The 20,458-nt window shown below is 43.8% G+C and overlaps 1 protein-coding gene and 1 long non-coding RNA gene across 2 annotated transcripts in view; one reads left to right on the top strand and one right to left on the bottom strand.

Annotated features, from left to right (window-relative positions):
• The window catches only part of LOC126998889 (serine-rich adhesin for platelets-like), a 76,728-nt gene that overhangs the window by 52,113 nt on the left and 4,157 nt on the right, over positions 1–20,458 (bottom strand). The gene's annotated exons all lie outside the window — the stretch shown is intronic.
• LOC126998890 (uncharacterized) overlaps positions 1–20,458 on the top strand; it is a 124,055-nt gene that overhangs the window by 24,230 nt on the left and 79,367 nt on the right. The gene's annotated exons all lie outside the window — the stretch shown is intronic.

Raw genomic sequence — 20,458 nt, forward strand, 5'->3', positions numbered from 1 at the left:
TCCCTTTGTTCCGCATCCTTGATAGTTTCCCTATCCCCTCGTATTTTCATCCGCTATCTTGTTATTCATTTTATTCCTCCAAGCATTAATTTATTTTCTCTCCCCTCTCCCCTTGTTTCCTCACTTTTCTGAGCCTTCCTCGCTGCCTCTCACCTTACTCTCCACTTCCACATTACTTCTTTTGATAGACCTCCTTCACACCCTCCCATCCTCCCTCCCTCCCTCTCCTCTCATCCCTCTCATCTCAGCACCTTGTCACAGGATAGATTAGTGGCGACCCTTCATGTTAAATCAGAGCAATTATATCAGTCTGCCCCGGAGTGAGTCGCGCGATAATTGCACAGGAGTTTCGCAGACTGATGACACGATTTAGAGGAGATTGAAAAGAGGAAAAGAAAAAAAAAGTTGCTTGTAAAGTGTCGATACGGAAACTTAAAGCTGCATCACGAACGCTTTCCACACACACACACACATTCTTATGGATTTATTTATTTATTTATATTTTTTGTGCACTCGTTTTGCGCACTCGCTTCGGAGGGAAGGGCACCTGGCTTTGGGTCGGTATTCTCAGATACTGCCGCCTCTCACATCAACACTTCCCGAAGGCCCAAATTATCAATCGGGCTCTAATTAGTGTTGTTTTCGTTTCATGGTACAGAAGAAGGGTTAAAATACCACCAGGGCCATAAAACTACCCCTGGAAATGTCCATTACTCTTTCGAAAGCCTTGTGTTTGGGCGCCGAAATGTTTAACAATATGACCGTTGATCTTCCCGTCAGAAGGAAATATTTAGATCATTTATTTTGGTAGAGATTTCGGAAGATAGCAAGAGTGTGTGTGTGTGTGTGTGTGTGTGTGTGTGTGTGTGTGTGTGTGTGTGTGTGTGTGTGTGTGTGTGTGTGTGTGTGTTCCAACGTGTTTGCTCGTATTTTAGAAGCCGCAGCTTATCACTACAAGCAAACACGAGACACTTCCATGCACTGCTTCGCCCGCACTCCGCCCTTCCCCGCACGCCGCTGTCCAATCTGCCCAAATCAAATGTTGGGAGATCTGTTTCGCCTAACGAGGGGAAGTTAGTATCCGGCCTTGCAATGGACTCTCTCCCTATCTGCCCTTAGCTATATTTTCTCATTCATTTTCTTCCTCCTTTTTCCATCTTCGTTTTCAATTGTCCTGATTATTACTGCTCTCTCTCTCTCTCTCTCTCTCTCTCTCTCTCTCTCTCTCTCTCTCTCTCTCTCTCTCTCTCTCTCTCTCTCTGTTGCTTATATTTCCTTTGTCTCCCCTTTCTTTACACTTTCTCTTTTTCCGTCTTATTTTTTTCTCGTTCTCTTTTCCTATCTTTTCTTTTACTTCCTACGTTCTGCTTCTCATTTCCTTGCATTTATTCTCTTCACATTTACCTGTCTCCCAAGAAGAAGCATTCATTAGCTGAGAATTATTCCAGGAAGATTTTACCTGATTTCTGTATATTCTCTTTCCTCCCTCTTTCCCTCTCTCTCTCTCTCTCTCCCCTCCTCAATATATTATCTTCCCCTCCACCGCCCCTTTCCCTTCCAGTGTGTTCTCAGAGATATGCAAATACAATACACACACGGCCTGTATCTTATGTATATACGCTCTGGCGGTTTGGGATATGAAAATCTGGACGCTTCCTTCATGAAGTCCGCGGAATAGGAACAAGGGCGGCTCTTTCTGGGCTTGAATCAGATGAGTATAGTGGAGGAAAGAGTTAATGTGTGTTGACTCAGTTTTTACGTATATGTGGAAGACAAAATAAGGACGTTAAACAAAAAGAGAAGAAGAAGAGATATGACTAACTATCTTTTGCTTGCGTGTCTTGTGAGATTTAAAAGTTGTTTGCATGGTATTTGGGGATGACTATATTTTTCTGGGTATCAGGGGAGGTTAAATTAGTAATAGAGATTTGTGATATTTACAGTGAAAGGTGAAGGACGTTGTTTTAATTAATGGAGTTGGTATTTATTAGTTGATGAGTGGGAAAAGGTGTTTTTAATTAAAGCGACTTCACCCGAGGACGTCATCTGATATCTTTTAGCAGTTTTTCTTTTCTGGCAGCACGGATATCTTTTAAGTGATTGTGTAGAGTCACCCCGCACCACTTTCCTTTGTCTCTATTATATATATCTGCTTAAAGTAATAGATTAGTCTTAAGTAAAACAAATACTTATTATCATCGTGAGACAAAGGAAAGAGGCTCCTGGGGTGACTGCACAATTACTAGATACAAGTAGAAAAATATGAGAAAACGCCAGAAAGTTTGCTCGTGTGAAACTGTTTGTAGATTGGATTGTAAACGGGTGCCGCGGAAAAGCCGGCCAGCGCAAGTAGATAGGTTGGTAGGTAGGTAGGTAGGTTGGCAGGTAGGTAGGTGAGGAGATATATCGTGGTAAGAAAGGTACACAGGCTTTCTTATTGCCAGCCCGTTGTATTGCAGGCAAGTGTTTATAGTGGCGCCATCTTGCATTGGTTCATGCTGTCCCCCAAAGCTCTTCTTTGATTCTTGAATCTAGAGTCCGGGTTGACAGGTGGTCTTCATGACAGCATGTGGGTAGTCTTAGGCCACTCGGCGGTGACTGAAAAATCCCAGCTTGTGGCACCGAGCGGGGCGCGAACCCGCCTCGTCCTGGACGCAGCACCGTCACGTTAACCACTCAGCCTCCTCCTCCTCCTCCTCCTCCTCCTCCTCCTCCTCCTCCTCCTCCCACTTTATCATCCTCATTCTCTTCCTTTAGCCTTTTTCCTTCCATTTATTTTTCTCCTCCTCCTCCTTCTCCTCCTCCTCGTCGTCGTCGTCTTCCACTTTGTCATCTAGTTTCCTTTCCTCCCTTCGCTTTTTTTTCTGATGTTTTTTCCTATTCTCCACCCTCTTCTTTCTTCTCCTCCTCCTCCTCCTCCTCCTCCTCCTCCTCCTCCTCCTCCTCTTCCTGTTTCTCTCTCACCTCCTGTTACCTCTCCTCGTTGCCAACGTTTCTTTCTTCCATTCTTCCTTTCTCTCTCCTTTCTTCTCTCACTTCCAGATCTTCATTCAAAACATCGTTTGAAATGAAACTCGGATCTCACGCTTTCACACACAAGCCCAGAAAATTTTAAGGTCTGTGAATTTTTTTAGGGGGTCGAAGGGGGGGGGGGGAATAGGGGGTAGGAGGGGATGTGAGTTGCCAAGAGGTGCAGGTGGGGCTGGAGCGCTAGAAATCACCTAACATTTTTCACCTCTCACTCTTTTCTCTTACCGGATTTTTTACTTCTCTTGATTGTAAATTTTGCTCTCCGGGTTCGTTAATGAGGTGGAGTGCAGGGTTGGTATGGGGGAAAGTGGAGGCCTTGATTAAAGGTGGGGCAGGCGTGGTGGTGGTGGGAGGGGGTAGTGGTGGTGGATTTGCAGAAGAGATGCTAATGAGGGTGACTGGAATGACAAGCTGGTCTGAGTGAGAGCTTGTGATGGGACGGTTATTAGAGTTAGGGGAAGGCGAGGTAGTGGTGCTGATGAGGGTAACAGTGCAGGGGACGAGGTGTTTTGAGTATGATGTAAGGAAGGCACAATTATGGAACCTTTTTTAGTGTGGAGTGAGCCAGTGAGAATGCTGAGATGAAAGTAAGCTATAGTCTTCCAAATATGTCGAGGCTGGTCTGGCATAGGCTCCCGCGGGTTCTTTCCTCCCCTCTGCTCTGCCACACAGTCCCAACACCTATCTCTTCCTCTCATATGTAAGCTATAGGTAACATATGAGAGGAAAAATAGGTGTTGTGACTGTGTGGCAGAGCAGAGGGGAGAAATGGACCCGCGGGAGCCAACGCCAACACGGACTCGACAATTTGGTTAAACCATAGGGAGGCAGGATATGTGATAAAGGTGATCGTAATGATGACCTGGTTTGAGGATGAGGGGAGAAAGGAACAACTAAGGAAACACAGAGCAGAGTAAACCAGAAAGGAGAACGATAAAGCCAGCGAGCTAGAGCAAAGACATGATCTAAAAATGACGATAGAATGATAAGACTAAAGAAAAGCTCAAATGGGGTAAAGAATAGATGAGTGAAAAAATGGATGAAAGGACCGACTTATAAAAGGTTCCTGGGGTGATAAGGAGCTCAAGGGATGATGAATGGGCTGAGGAAACGCTGACTGTGGAAGCGTTTGGAAAAAGGGTGAGAATGTGATTTGTGGTTATGTACATTGTCAGGGCGACTGATGAAGGTATGTTGAAGGGGAGGAGGGTTAGAGGGGTGATAAAGGACTGAAGGAAGAGCAATTTATTCCTGGAATAGCTTAGGAGAGGTCAGCTCGAGGTCAAGGTGGCCACTGGTGAGAATGGAGAAGGACTCGAGGCAAACTTTTCGTGCTCCCAGGAAGGTTCAATGTCATCGTCGGGCGCCATTACCTGAGACGTGAAATCGGAATTGTGTTTCCACGCGTGGCTCTCGATCCGACTCTGGGAACTTTCAATGCTTTTGATGTTGATGCCGAAGTTTAATATGGATAGCAAACGTGAAGGTAAAATAATAATCGTTATACCAGTGATAATGATAAAAAATGATAATATTAACTGTAATCTTGATAATAATAAAAACAATAATAATAATAATAATAATAATAATAATAATAATAATAATAATAATAATAATAATAATAATAATAATAATAATAATAATAATAATAATAATAATAATAATAATAATAATAATAATAATAATAATAATAATAATAATAATAATAAAAATGATAATAATAATAATGATAATAATAATAATAATAATAATAATAATAATAATAATAATAATAATAATAATAATAATAATAATAATAATAACAATAGTAATCATAATCGTGTCAACCTGTCAGCCTTTTACACTCAAGTTTAAATTGTGCCTCTACCTTACTGAGTTTCCACTGGAATATTAAGTAGTTGTTTTTAGTCTTGGAATGCATGGATGTGTGTGTGTGTGTGTGTGTGTGTGTGTGTGTGTGTGAGAGAGAGAGAGAGAGAGAGAGAGAGAGAGAGAGAGAGAGAGAGAGAGGCGGCCATCTCTCAGGCATCAAGTTGAAAATGGTTTATTTTTACGTTGTTTGCCGTGAGCTGAACTCTTTTAACTTGTTTGCACGGGACATTTAAAGCATTCATCTCCTCTCTTCGCTTACGCATGTTCGTTTGTTTGTTATCATGTTTGTCTGAGTGTTTTTTGCTTGCTTTTTATCCTATGTGCTTTGTGTCCGTCTGCGTCTGTTTAACTTTCTATATTTTTTGTGTAGTTTTTTAAAGATACCCCTAAACCTTTGTCTGTTTCTTTATGTATGCCCATTCGTCTGTCAATCCGTCTGCCTGGATTGTGTACCTATCTGTCTTTCTGTCAGTATGTTTGTATGTATGCGTATCAACTCGATTGTCTGCTTCATAACGTCTTTGTCGATATTTCTATTATTCTGTATGTTTTTCGTCTTTTTGTCTATATCCTCGTTTGTACCTGTCCCTGTGTTTCTTTATATATTCCACTTGAGGCCGAAAAAAAAGCTATCAAGGCTAAGACAAAACGCACCCGTCACTCCCTCTTCCTATCCACCATTTATTACTACAGGGGAGTGAAGAAGCTCCCTCAGATCGCCCAGATGAACGCCTGGAATAAGGGAAGGGCGCGAAGCCAAGATTGGGTCCCATAAATTTTATCCGCGGCGATCAGAAAACTGGATCAAGTCGCTTATAAGTTCGTCGCCCCACAGTTTGCCCGCGTCACCACCCCTACCGCCGCCCTCCCCTTGGTGAGTTTTATAGGCGCCTCATTGTGTACCCATCCTCTTATACCGGAATGGTGAGAGAGAGAGAGAGAGAGAGAGAGAATTAATTATCGGATTCTTCTATCTCATATCGTTTTGTACAAGTATGGTATAAGTTTTTGCTCACTTTCCGATATTACATACATACACAGACACATACATACATACATACATTTTTTTTTTTACAGCAGAGGAATCAGTTCAAGGGCATAAAAAAGGTAACAAATGTGAAAAAAAAGCCCGCTGCTCAAAAATACATACATACACACATACATACATACATACATGTAAATGACAGAGAAGGAAAGAAATATTATAACTTTTTCCTCCATTTTACCAACCCTCCGCTGAATACGTAAGTGAAATTCCGCTTAACCTTCATATTCATTCCCTTTCAACATCTCCTCATCTTCATTTCTAATATAAAGCATAATAAATAACCCCCGTGGAAGAATGTGATTTTTAGTATCAGATTTTTAGTCCAGGAGATGGGGGAAATTATCATGCGAGGATATATAAATTACTTTTATTGCTTATTATACAATGGAAACCGACGGAAATACCTCTGCGGCGACAGTAAAATGTCCTTATTGAACCGAGCTGTGTTATTTATGACGGCGAGTTAATGAAGGGATCGTGATATATATCTCTTATCAGTTTCCCTTTTTATATATAACCTGACCCATGTTATCCATTACTGTTTTTTTGGGGGGACTAAACGTTTCTTTTTTGTTGTTGTTGTTTGTTTGTCATATCGTGGAAGGAACCTGCCTGTCTCATCGTTTTCTTCTCCTTTCTGTTGCCTCTTTCTCCTTGTCTCATCGTTTTCTTTTCATTTATTATGCCTCTTTTCCCTTGTCTCATCGTTTCCTTTTCATTTATTATGCCTCTTTTCCCTTGTCTCATCGTTTCCTTTTCATTTATTATGCCTCTTTTCCCTTGTGTCATCGTTTTCTTCTCCTTTCTGTTGCCTCTTTCTCCTTGTCTCATCGTTTTCTTTTCATTTATTATGCCTCTTTTCCCTTGTCTCATCGTTTTCTTTTCATTTATTATGCCTCTTTTCCCTTGTCTCATCGTTTTCTTCTCCTTTCTGTTGCCTCTTTCTCCTTGTCTCATCGTTTTCTTCTACTTTCTGTTGCCTCTTTCTCCTTGTCTCATCGTTTTCTTCTACTTATGTTACCTTTTTCTCCTTGTCTCATCGTTTTCTTCTACTTTCTGTTGCCTCTTTCTCCTTGTCTCATCGTTTTCTTCTACTTTCTGTTGCCTCTTTCTCCTTGTCTCATCGTTTTCTTCTCCTTTCTGTTGCCTCTTTCTCCTTGTCTCATCGTTTTCTTCTACTTTCTGTTGCCTCTTTCTCCTTGTCTCATCGTTTTCTTCTCCTTTCTGTTGCCTCTTTCTCCTTGTCTCATCGTTTTCTTCTCCTTTCTGTTGCCTCTTTCTCCCTTTTTTATTCTTTGGAATGCTTAGAAACTGTCTCTCCAACATGGAATTAAACACTATGTTCTGCTTTCTCTCGGCTTTTCTTAATTTCCTCTTGCTTCTTTCTTTCTCCCTCTGTCTGTTGGAGAAACGAAAATATGTCTCTCCAACCTGAAGTCTCTATAGGTGTGGGATAAGTGAGGAGTGTCTGTGTACATCCTAGATCGTGAAATTAACCTGTCTTCCTCACCCACCTGTTTTCATTTTGTCTCTTTATTTCCTTCATTGTGTGGAGAAACATAAAACTGACTCTCCTCTAATAAGTATACAGGTGCGAGCCAGGTGAGAGTTGTCTTTGTCTATTAATAAGATACAGATCCGTGAAATGAACCTGTCCTTATATATATATATATATATATATATATATATATATATATATATATATATATATATATATATATATATATATATATATATATATAGTTATCCTTCGTCTCTTTCCGCTTCCTTGATTCTGTGGAGGGGTGTAAAATCCGTCTCTGACACGTGAAGTCTGTATAAAAGGTGTGAATCAGCTGGTTAATTTTGCTTACGACCTTGACCGTGAAATGAACCTACCTTGCTTCTCGTGAACTCGTCATTTTATTATTTCTCATCTATTTATCTTTTTGTCCTCTATCTATACCAGGGGTTCCCAACCTGGGGTACATGTACCCCCAGTGGTAGATATGCACTTTTCAGGGGGTACATTGGGTCCGAGAAAATAACCACCACTGTATAGTACACGGTGTTGTAATCTGCATTCAAATTGCACAATGTAATTTTTTTTTCAATTTCCTCATTTTAGTACACAAAACTTATTTAAATTATATCATCAGTCTACACATACAGATTTCATTATAAAATAATATCAAAATATTACAAACATCTTTTTTTATCCTAAATTTTTAGGGGTACACGGGAACCTGTAAAAATGCCCAAGGGGTACAGAGGAACAAAAAGGTCGGGAACCCCTGATCTATACCTAGCTTCTCCTCCTTTACTTTTCGTTTTCTTTCTTCTCTATATCTTTCTGTGTTTAAGAAGCCAGACACTGTCTCTCAAACGTGAACGCAGTACACAAAGTACGGAGGAGGCATCGAGTCTTTTGTCTACCTTCCTGACAACTTTTTTGTTTTGCCTGAACGTTCCGGGAAGTACCGTGTTTACCTGACGCTCCTGTATACTCTGAAATCCAGCTCTGCGCGGCTTCCACACTGCCCTGTATATAACTTTAATAATAACATGAATCTCACGAAATTGCAAAGGCGCGAAGAGATGTGTTGATACGGCGGGTGGTAACGGCCCGGTGTGGATATTGTGTGAAGGAAGCGCACGAAGAGGGGATTCAGGGTAAGAGAAGGACGGAGGAGGAAGGGAAGGATAGTGGAAGGTTGAAGAATTGCCATAAAGGATTAAGGGAAGGGCTGAGTGAGAAAGGATGGACACATATGAAAAAGAAGAAGTTATCTTTAAATGTAACAGTCCCTTTACCTTTTTTTATTTATTTTTTATTTTTTTATTTTTTTTACATGTAGGCTAATACATTGGGGCCTGATGGTCGGCCCGAGCCCGTCATGGCGCAGGCAATTGTTTATAGTGGCGCCATCATTATTGGCTCATGCTGCCCCCCGGAGCTCATTCATTCGTGATTTCACTTGCGTTGTACAGGTTCTTCTAGAGTCCGGGTTGATAGGTGGTTTTCAGGACAGCATGTGGGTAGTCTTAGGCCACTCAGCGGTGACTGAAAAATCCCAGGTGGTTAGCAGCGGATTCGTTTCCGTATCATGGACAACGCGCGGAATGCGGGGCCGGCACGCTAACCACTCAGCCACCGCCTCCCCATAATCTATGGGATTTACGTGCAATATAGTATTAAAATAACGTTCATTAACATTTAGTGAGCCAAATATCTTTTATGTACCTGAAATGAGATAAATTGTTGGTATTTAAAAGGCCATTGTTCGTTTGCGAATGATCTGTTTGTTTGATACAAGCATGTCTATTATGTGCTTTTAAAGTACATTATCGATGCAAATAGGCATATTTGGGATTTATATAACATGTAATTTTTTCGTATACATAAAAATTCAAATATATTTAAAAAAAAAAGGCTTGAATATTTATCGTAACAGTTGATTTTCAGCGAATCACGAACTAACAATGCGCATGTGCCACATCCATCAAAATTCGCGCTTGTGGATTGACAGATGAAATGAAACCGACATTAGCAGTGGTAGTATCATTAAAAGTATAATGATGTCAATTATTTATGTTATTCTTCCCCTCCTTATCCTTTTCCTGCTCTTCCTCCTCCTTTATTTTCTCCTCGTCCTCCTCTTCCTCCTCCTCCTCCTCCTCCTCCTCCTCCTCCTCCTCTCTATTTTCATCAGCATCATTACTACTCTTAATATATGTTTAATTACAAAAAAAAATGACAACAAACGATATAGCTAACACGAGTTAATAAAGCAAGCCTCTGCAGCAAGGGCCGGTAACCCCCCTCGCCTGGGCTGTGAGGGTCACGCACTCTCTCGCCGCTTTCAGGTCTTCTGTATTCAGCAGAGGCAGACGCTGGTTTCTCCACACACACCTTGCATAATACACGCAGTTAGGTTCGTTATTCGTGTGCATTAGTATCATTTCGTAAACAGTCCCAAAAGGATAAGAAAAAAAAAGAGGTATTCATTGTGGTTTATATGTTAGTATTGTTTATCAATGTTCAATCTTCCTGCAAAAGGTTTCATGCACTTATAATATAAAGATGTCCGCTCACCCTCCCGTTCCCTACCTTGACACCGCTAGACTCGGCTCTCACACCACCGCTTGTATACAGCGTCCACGTATCAAGGGCAGACTGGAAATAGATCATCTATGTATAGCGTCCATCAGCAAGGGGCCTCCATATCATTATTCACGTGACGCTGTATGACGACTGTAAAGCAGCAGCGTGAGGACATAACCTGCCGAACACCCTGTGCTCTTCTGCTTCACGCTCTTGAGTGCACGCCATGTAGGTTTCCAAGGCAGTGCAAAATTAAATCACTTGTTTATACAATTTTAAGCAGGAGTAACGGCCAGCCAACCCGACAAGAATGAGGAGGGAAAATTATCAGGGTTCCTCACGACCTCTTCTTAGTGCGCAGAAACGCGTGGCGTGGCGGGGCGGCCTGTGTGTTTGCTGCCCGCTGCCAAGCATATCATGTGGCGAACAAGGGGTCACAGTGTTCAGTTACATTTCAGAAACGCGTATAAGGTGGAGCCTCCCTTTGAATTTCGTGAAGAAGCCTCGATTCCAAGACTCAATTATGTTTCCTTCACCCTTCTGTTTCCCTATATTTTTTCCACCATACTTCCCTCCATCCCTTTATCTCTTCATCCATACGTTCTCCTCCTTTAATTTGCCTTCACCATTACCACCCATTTATTCTAGCGACGTCTCACTTTCATTCCTTCCACGTAATCCTGTATTTTCTTCGTGTCAGTTGCGGTGTACGTAACGGACTTAATCCCTCAAATGGCGCTGCCTGAATAAGCAAGAGATGTGATGTAGACACGAGGTAACTATAGAACCAATACACACACACACACACACACACACACACACACAGCTCCTCCTCCTCCTCCTCCTCCTCCTCCTCCTCCTACTACTACTACTACTACTACTACTACTACTTCTACTACTACTACTACTACTACTACTACTACTACTACTACTACTAATACGAATCTCAGGACCAAGACATCTCAGAAAATATATAAACAAGCAAAATAAAATCCCTCATATTGCCTCATCCCTCAGACACAGAGACATTGGAGAAAATAAGGTCAGAGCCATGCCCGAGCTTACGACACTTCATCTTTTCATTTATGCTTTGCGGGGCCTTGGTCATCACGTTATGTTCCCCAGTCATGTGCCATCCGTCAAGGTTATGCAAACAGTCCTGGCGGTGGTGGTGATGGTGGGGGTGCTGCTGCAACTGCCTCACCACGCCGCGCATAGGGGGAGGCGGGACGAGAGGAGAGGAGGGGTCAAGGCCAGGGTGGCAGGAGAATATCAAAGAATCGGTTGGTCAGTCACCTAAGCCATATGAGAGTTCGAAAACGCCAGTTACTCAATCTTCCAGTTAGTCAATCCGTCACTTTCATTCATTCAGTCAGTCAGTAAGTCAGTAAGGTAGTCAATCAGGCAGTCTGTTTGGTTGTAAGTCAGTCTGTGAAAGGAGGATAGGAAAGTATCAGTCAGTCAGCCATTCAGTCAGTCACACAGTCGATATGGCAAAAGGAGTGTCAAAGTGTCAGAAAGTCAATCAATCATACGATCTTGATGGTGTCTCTTACAGGTGAATTGTTCCTGTCACCTGTGTTGCTCGGGCAGGTGTGAGAGTATGTGTGTATGTGTGTGTGTGTGAGTGTGTGTGTGTGTGTGTGTGTGTGTGTAGGTATCATCTCCGTATCGTGTCCTGCCCAGCACCCAGAAATTTTTTCAATGAAAGGAGAGGAATAATTGATGTAGGGCTCTAAAAGGTCAGCGCAGTGTCTATCAAAACTGTCTATCTGTCTTTTTGTCTCTCTCTCTCTCTCTCTCTCTCTCTCTCTCTCTCTCTCTCTCTCTCTCTCTCTCTCTCTCTCTCTCTCTCTCTCTCTCTCTCTCTCTCTCTCTCTCTCTCTCTCTCTCTCTCTCTCTCTCTCTCTCTCTCTCTCTCTCTCTCTCTCTCTCTCTCTCTCTCTCTCTCTCTCTCTCTCTCTCTCTCTCTCTCTCTCTCTCTCTCTCTCTCTCTCTCTCTCGTTCAATCTCTTCATCCTCTTCATCCTTCAAAAATCCCTGAGTAATAATACATTCACGAACAAGCAATACATGGAGCTCCCGAGCCCTGACACCTCAAACTTAAATTAATCCCCTCAACTACCGCACAGGGAGAGGCGGAAATAGGCGAGGGAAGGGCGGGCAGCGGGGAAGGGCAGATAGTAGACAACGCGTGGGAGCAGGGACGTGGATGGAGCGAGGGTCCCTGTATTGGCCATTTTCGACGCTGTTTGGGTGCAGTTGAGGTGAATCTGCTAAAGTGATATCGTTGCAATCCACTTGAGGGATGAATGCACACGAGAGAGAGAGAGAGAGAGAGAGAGAGAGAGAGAGAGAGAGAGAGAGAGAGACAGACAAAAAGACAGACAGACAAAAAGACGGACAGACAAAATGACAGACTGACAAATGGAAACGGACTAACAAAGAAGGACAAATTGACGGACAGAAAAAAAAAACCAGACTGAGACAAAGGCAGACAGACGATGACAGACAAAAAAGTCAAATCTAAAGAGAAAGAAAATAACACGAACAAACAGACAGACAGGTAGACAGACATATGTGCAGACTAATAAAGAAAGACAAAGTGACGCCAACAGAGACAGATAATGATGAGACAGACATATTTCAACAACAGACGAGACATGTATTGTACAGGCACACACTCAAATACACGCACATTCTGTAACACAAACAGATAGAAACAGACAAGCAGACACGGAAGCAGACAGGCAAGCAGGAAAACAGACAGACACACTCAAGAGGAAAACAGACAGACAAACAGACACATTCACACGGGCAACGAGCCTAAAGGGAGACAGGTCAGGGTGCAGATGAACAAACGAGACGGGGAGAAGAAAGTGATGCATGTGTGTGTGTGTGTGTGTGTGTGTGTGTGTGTGTGTGTGTGTGTGTGTGTGCAGAATGGCGAAACATGTCGGTGTGTATGTTAGGGTGAGGAACATGCCGCGCTGGGGGAGGAGGAGGAGGAGGAGGAGGGGGAGGTGTAGTGGTGGTCTTCCCCAACGTTCCACGACCCGTAAGTTGCCAAATAAAACATCATCAAAGGCAGCCACATCGGAGAGCGGCTTCGCAGATCCCACACTGATACACATTTTTGGCTTCGTCGGCAAATTAACATTCTAATGAGAGGCCTCGGGTGGACTGCTGCGCGGCGGCTGGGTGGATGACCGGCGAGGGAGGGAGGGAGATGGGCGGTGGAGGGGGGTGAAGAGGGAAAGAAAAGGAATGAGTGAAAATAAGGAGGTGAGAAGATGAGGTGTATGATGGAAGGAGAAAGAGGAAGTGAAAGAGAGGGGAAGAAGAGAAAGATATGTAGTAAAGAGGAGGGAGTGAAGGTAAAGATAGAACTCGGGTGGGAGGGGAGAAGTAAGGGAGACTGTGAAGGAGGAGTCGTAGAAGGGAGGGAGAGAATGCAAAGGAGTTCGGTGGGAAGGGGAGGGGAGAATAAGTAATAGAGAGGAAAGAGCAGCAGTGTTGGTCAAGGGGAGGAGGAGAAGGCAAAGATAGGTAGGGCACAGAGAAGGTCGGAGTTGAGGTTTGCATCACCACCAGTTTCAGTCTTGCTTTTCTGTTGACGCTCACTCATAGCTTTGGTACTCACGAGATCCTACTAACTTGCCAGCTCTTTGCCACTCTACTCACACCATCATCTCACTTCCCCTTAAAAATTCACGTCATTTCGTCTCCTCGCCTCCCACCACATCTGACTCATCTTTACCGACCTCAAGTCCTCTGCCACTCATTCCAACTTTCACGCTGACTAACATAAGCACCTTCTCCCACTTACTAACTCTCTGCAACTCCCACTCAGACAATCACTATATTTCCACTTAAAACTTCACGTCATCTCATCTTACCGCCTCCCACACACCTGACTCACACACGCACTACCTCACTCCTTAAAGTAAGCACACGTTAACTCGCCTCACCACCTCTCCACACACACCTTAACTCATATTTCACCTGCGTACACACACACACATTTCATTCCACGTCTTTCCCTCCTCCCAAGCTCCCCTCCACGTTTCTTACTTCTCACAGCAAACTGAGCTCAACCCTGACTAATTCTTCTGTTCCTCCCCTCTCGTCTCTTCCTCCCCTCGCCGTTCAAGCCCAGTGCCCACATACACCGGTTCTTCCACTGCTCTCTCCCTCCCTGGCCGTCTCTCCTCGTCCCTCACTGTCAGGAAATCATCTCTCCGGCTACAAAAGATGAGAACAAACACAGACCAGATGTATACAAACACAAACTCTCAAACATGTGCTCTCCAATCTCCAGCATAAACAAGCTTCAGAAACCTGATGAACAAACTTGGGAAGTGAGGGAACACTACCCACCAGCCACCAGCCACTACACCGCCCGCCCACCACCACCGCCGCCGCCACCTTGGGACGTCTGACTCAATAATATATTTTTAAGAAGCGAGTAAGACGGCAGCTCAAGACTTATAACGCCGCGGCTTTTATACATCTTGAAATTGAATAAGTAAACGTGGTGTGTGTGTGTGTGTGTGTGTGTGTGTGTGTGTGTGTGTGTGTGTGTGTGTGTGTGTGTGTAGTGAAGGAAGGAGTTTGGAGGTAAATATGTTTGTTAATGAAGTAAACTAAGAAACATTTGGTGTGTGGGGTGGGTGGGGGGGAGGAGTTGTGTGTGTGTGTGTGTGTGTGTGTGTGTGTGTGTGTGTGTGTGTGTGTGTGTGTGAGCTCCTCCACTCTTATCTAGCTGAGACTTAAGTGACGCGTTTCATCTCGTATGTGTGTGTGTGTGTGTGTGTGTGTGTGTGTGTGTGTGTGTGTGTGTGTGTGTGAGTGTGTGTTAAAGTGGAAATTGACGCCACCAAAAGGCTTCCTGGTTTTGCATCCCCCACTTCGTTTTCTTTTTTCCTCCTTCCTCTCCTTCCCCTCCTTCCTTCCTTCCTTCGCTCTCCTCCCTCGCCGAACCTTTACGGACGCGAGACCAAGAGACGCAGGATCGGCTTCACCACGTAGGCTGTACCCATTGAAGCGGAGACTGATATTTTTTTCTCGTATATTGGGTCTACAGTAAGAGTAAGCGAATTGTGTGTGTGTGTGTGTGTGTGAGAGAGAGAGAGAGAGAGAGAGAGAGAGAGAGAGAGAGAGAGAGAGAGTAGAGAGAAAAACAGTTGAATTCGTTTGTCCGTCTCTCTAGTCTAGTTTGCATGACATCGGCGCTTGACTTGATACGTGTGTGTGTGTGTGTGTGTGTGTGTGTGTGTGTGTGTGTGTGTGTGTGTGTGTCGTGGTCGTATCTCTCTCTGGCAGTGCTCTCATCCCGGCCCGAGTGAGAAGCGGCAATCAAGCGGCTGCCAGGTGAAGGAGGGCTTAGCGGCCATAACGTCTGCGAGCTCGATAAGGGCCTGGCAAGGTTTGGCCACCGCTGCCACCTGTGCAATCAATCCCTTCCACTCCCAGGCCTCGCTCAATGGAAGCTCCCTCTGTCTGTCTGTCACTGTTTCTGTGTCTCTGTGGCCGTGTCTCTCTGTGTCTCTCGGTGTCTGTCTCTGTCTGTGTCTGTATCTCTGTCTGTATCACAGCCTCTATGTGTCCCTTTCTCTGTCTTTCTGTGTCTGTCTGTCTCTGTCTGTGTCTGTATCTAACTGTATCACTGCCTCTATGTGTCCCTTTCTCTGTCTTTCTTTGTCTGTCTTTCTCTGTCTGTCTGTCTCTGTCTGTGTCTGTCTGTCTGTGTCTGTCTGTCTGTGTCTGTCTGTTTGTGCCTGTCTGTTTGTGTCTCTCTCTCTCTCTCTCTCTCTCTCTCTCTCTCTCTCTCTCTCTCTCTCTCTCTCTCTCTCTCTCTCTCTCTCTCTCTCTCTCTCTCTCTCTCTCTCTCTCTCTCTCTCTCTCTCTCTCACCGTTCTGGGCGCTGCATCGGGAAGACGTTAGTGCCACATTAGATGCCATTGTGCCAAATTAACCACTGCCACTTCAAAGGCGCAATGGGCGTAACCGCGCTCTTTTGCCATTACTGCCGTCGGTTCTAAACTAAACGCATACCTCTCGCGCCCCCTAATCCTATTTGCACAGGTTCTCTACAATTCCCAGCCCATTGTTGAAACCTTAATCGCGGCTACTTTGTCTCGTATTGCTATCTATTCACTTCTCTATAATATGGTAAGGGCGATTAAGATAAAGAACTGAACAGAAAAAAATATATATAGCAGGTAGCAATGGATGTAAATTGTATATAATCATGTTGAGGTAAAAGAGTGATGGGAACTGATTCAGGAGGACTGGAAAAGAGTAGAACAAATTAAGAAGGTAGTATATAGTTGGTGGTATTATATAGTTGATGGTAATGCCGTTCAGGGTTTTGAAGAGGGCTTGGATATATTTATGAGTGGAAAGGGAGGCTGGTGAATAATCGCTCTTAGGAAATACCATGTGCAGGCCGTCTGACCTCTCGTAAAACACACACACAGCACACACAACACAACACAAATCACAGTGTACATAGTCGTACATATCCTTATCTTTATTTGTGTATTCAAAGTAGCTTATCCTTATTTTTGCCTGCTGCTTCTCACTTCCCCCTGGCACCCACTTTACCTGCATGTACTACCTGTATATACGTGGTCTAGCACTGCTCTGTTCAATTTCTCTATACAGTATTCCGAGAGGCTAATCCCCTCTCCACCTCGTCCTTGCTCACCTCGCCCTCGGTTCACTGTGCCGTTTGTCGTACCTGCTGCATACGCGGACAAAACCTAATCGTAGTTACTGTAGTTACGGCGCGATGAATATATATATCCCAGTCAATCAATCAATCAATCGTAATTTTTTTTTGTCCAGCAAGGGAAGTAGATCAAGGGCAAAAAACAAAATCAACAAAAAAGCCCGCTAAACGCTGCACTGACAAAAGAAAAGATGAACACGAGGACTTGGCAGGGATTTTTTATTATTTTTTATTCAGACTAAAGCATCCTCATCCTGCCTTGTCTCGTCTTGTTGCCCATTCCTCTAAGCTTATCATACTTGGAATTGACACATCTTTAGTTTCTTTATACGGTATTATTATTATTTTTTTTACAACAAAGGAGACAGCTCAAAGGCACACAAAAAAAGGAAACAATAATAAAAAAAAAGCCCGCTACTCGCTGCTCCTAAAAAGATTCAAAAGAGGTTTCTCCTGCCCTGTTCTTCCTAACCTCGCGACACTCCCCACCATACTTGTCTACCTTACTTTTACACGCTTCGCACGCTTTGGCATCTCTTCATTTTATTCATACGACATTTATACGAGTTTGTCTCCTGCCCCGTTCTTCCTATCCCAGCGCCATTACCCACCATACCTGTCTACCTCACCTTTACACGGGCGCGCCTCCCACGGTAACCTGCTCGACTCCATTCCTCCCCTCATCAGGTAGAGAATCGCCCTCTTAAGTGGACTGGAGTGTGTCTGGGCCCGCCTCTGGCTTTCGAAATGGCAAATGAAACTACGCTCACAACTACTTAATTTTCCTTCCATGATGTCTTTGTCTTAATGATGTACTTCTCGTATTATAACCTGCAGTCTTGTGTATGCTAAACGTACCAAGGAGGCCGTGGCATCGTAATTCAGTCTCATTCACCTACGAGTAATCCTGAGGGCGAGCAACAAGAGGATTTTTTCTTCTCTAGCTTCTCGTCCTCTCGCGATCTCCGTCATAACCATCCGTCATGCTGGCACTCCCTGCAGCTCCACCTCGGCTCATTGACGTAGACCCTCGACCTTTGATTTCTGTGTTTATCAATGTGTGTGGGATGTAGATGTGTATGTGTGTGTGTGTGTGTGTGTGTGTGAGAGAGAGAGAGAGAGAGAGAGAGAGAGAGAGAGAGAGAGAGAGAGAGAGAGAGAGAGAGAGAGAGAGAGAGAGATCAGAAAAAAACATCCTTTTGATAAAGAAGTTGCGTATCTCAAGGCAATGCCGAGGGTAAGGGTGTTTTTATTTCCTTCTTATGGCTCAACTTTAGCAGCATTCTCTCTTTTCTTTTCTTTTTCACTTACTCTATACGCCAATTATAGCTAAGAGCGTCCCCGGGGTAGCGTTTTTTTTAATCTCTTCCTCAGACAAGTCCTTCTGTCTCCCAGCTTTGTTGTTTGAGTTTTTCTTGGTAAGACGATGCAAATAGACGACAGCATTGTGTAAGCTCACCTAACTTCATCAAGGTAACGACACATTATACTCCTCTGGCTATATCTTTTATCCTTGTACCTCTTGTTATACTTTGTCCTTTATACACTTTCCCAGCGCCACCTCATAAAGTCTTTGTTTATTAATTAAGTATGAATTCCTGTCTCATACGTAACAACATTGGCCTTTTCTTTTGATGCACCTTTCCTCCGCTTCCACGTTTTGTATCAACCGTAAAATCACACATCGATGCGTCATAGTTAGGGATTGTGTTTGTTTTGAATTTTAAAATGTTTTTGGCAATAAGACAGGAATATGGCATTGTCAGTGCTCCAGGTAGAATATTTCTCTCTCTCTCTCTCTCTCTCTCTCTCTCTCTCTCTCTCTCTCTCTCTCTCTCTCTCTCTCTCTCTCTCTCTCTCTCTCTCTCTCTCTCTCTCTCTCTCTCTCTCTCTCTCTCTCTCTCTCTCTCTCTCTCTCTCTCTCTCTCTCTCTCTCTCTCTCTCTCTCTCTCTCTCTCTCTCAACACACACACACACACACACACATACACATACACTTTTTTTTTTCATAATACGTGTCATTTTCCGTAACCTCAGTGCACGCGTGGACACCAGCAGCGGCAGTAGTTACGTTGAGAGTACCGCTGTCACCTAACCAGAATTCCCGCAATCCCCTCCCCATGAATGCCAAGGCCGGGGAAATGCGCCGCTCTGAGCCCACAGCACGCAGAGGGTTGGTGATCTTTGGCAGCCGGCATGGGCGTATAGCGGTTTAAGTGGACACACAACTTTATAGAGGCTTGGCGCGCGATCCTCAGTAATAGAAGGGCTGCAAGTGGAATGAGTCTTGCTCGGTTATTTAAGATTCCAGTGAAAACTAGATTATTTACTGTTTGCCGCATCTGTCGCTGCACCGCTCGTTGTTGCTGGGTTTGAGTGGATTCTGAGCTTTGAGAGTCAGGTTTTGCTGAAGCGAGGATTATTTTTCGATTTAACAGACGTCGAGCGTTTTCCCCAAGGTCCTCTTTCAATGCTCATTTTATTTTACCGTTACATCTTTACCTTCATTATACATCACGGAGAGAATTTCGTAGTGTCGTAGTTGTCTTTTTCATGTGTTGTCGAGTGATTACCTCAGTATTCTTAGTTAGTGCGCTTTATTATTATTCCGTCACTGATAAAGCAACAATTTACTTATTTGTACCTCCGTGATGCAGTGGTTAGCAGTCGGCGTGCAACTCACCAGCTGTTCATTCTCCCTTTCGGGCTGGTCGATAAATGGGTACCTGGGGAAACCTGGAGAAAGTAAACTGGGTTAACCTGGTTGTCATACTGGGTCTGTGTCCAGGGAAAAAACTGGGTTCTTACCCCTCACTGCCTTTAAAGCCCAATGCGACAGAAATGAGCACCGCAGCCATGCGCAGCTATTGCGTATATAATATGCTCCTAACTTTACCTTTACATTCTATTTACTTGCCTTCATGAGCAGAGTATTACACAGTAGAGATATAGGCGTCACTATGTAAAAATGTATTCAATCACGCCACCAACAGGATGGCCTACAAGCGCAATAGGGTCGGCATGGAGAAAAAAAATACCAGCACAGCGGGAGTAAAAATATATGGAGGGCATTTCCCTATATTGTTTTTTAGTCTTTCGTACATCCCCCCATCGCAGTTCAATTATTTATTTTCATTTTTTAGCTTCATCACTTTTATCCCGTGGCCATTTGTGCTTCCAGAGCGTTAATTGATCGTGTAAACCCAAAATATATCGTGCACTGCCTCACCTTCCGCCGCGCACTGTGTCTCGCGTGACGTGTTGCCTCCCGGTGTTATATTGCCCAAAATATCATGCCATAACTTTTCCAACTGCCGTATGTGTGTGTGTGTGTGTGTGTGTGTGTGTGTGTGTGTGTGTGTGCGTGAAATTTACCGCTTAATTCATCCGTAGCATCATAAAGAGAAAAAAATCAAATAAGAGAAAACAACGATGTGTCAGCTAGAGGATGAAGGGGTGGAGGAAGTCTGAAGGACACACATGAAGGCGGTGAAGGAGTAATTATAACTTTAATGGCGATGCTTTTGTTTGTGTTGGACCCGGACTCACCATTTGACTATGCATGCGGGAGTCGTGAGGGATGGGAGGGCAACGATAATTCAGGCGTAATATATCTGTCCGCATCTCAAGAACACGGCAGAGGTTAATGAATCATCCTATCTTACTTCCCTTTATGTATATCACGCGT

Source organism: Eriocheir sinensis, chromosome 15 (genome assembly GCF_024679095.1).
Source record: "Eriocheir sinensis breed Jianghai 21 chromosome 15, ASM2467909v1, whole genome shotgun sequence".
In the NCBI taxonomy this organism is placed as follows: Eukaryota; Metazoa; Arthropoda; class Malacostraca; order Decapoda; family Varunidae; genus Eriocheir; species Eriocheir sinensis.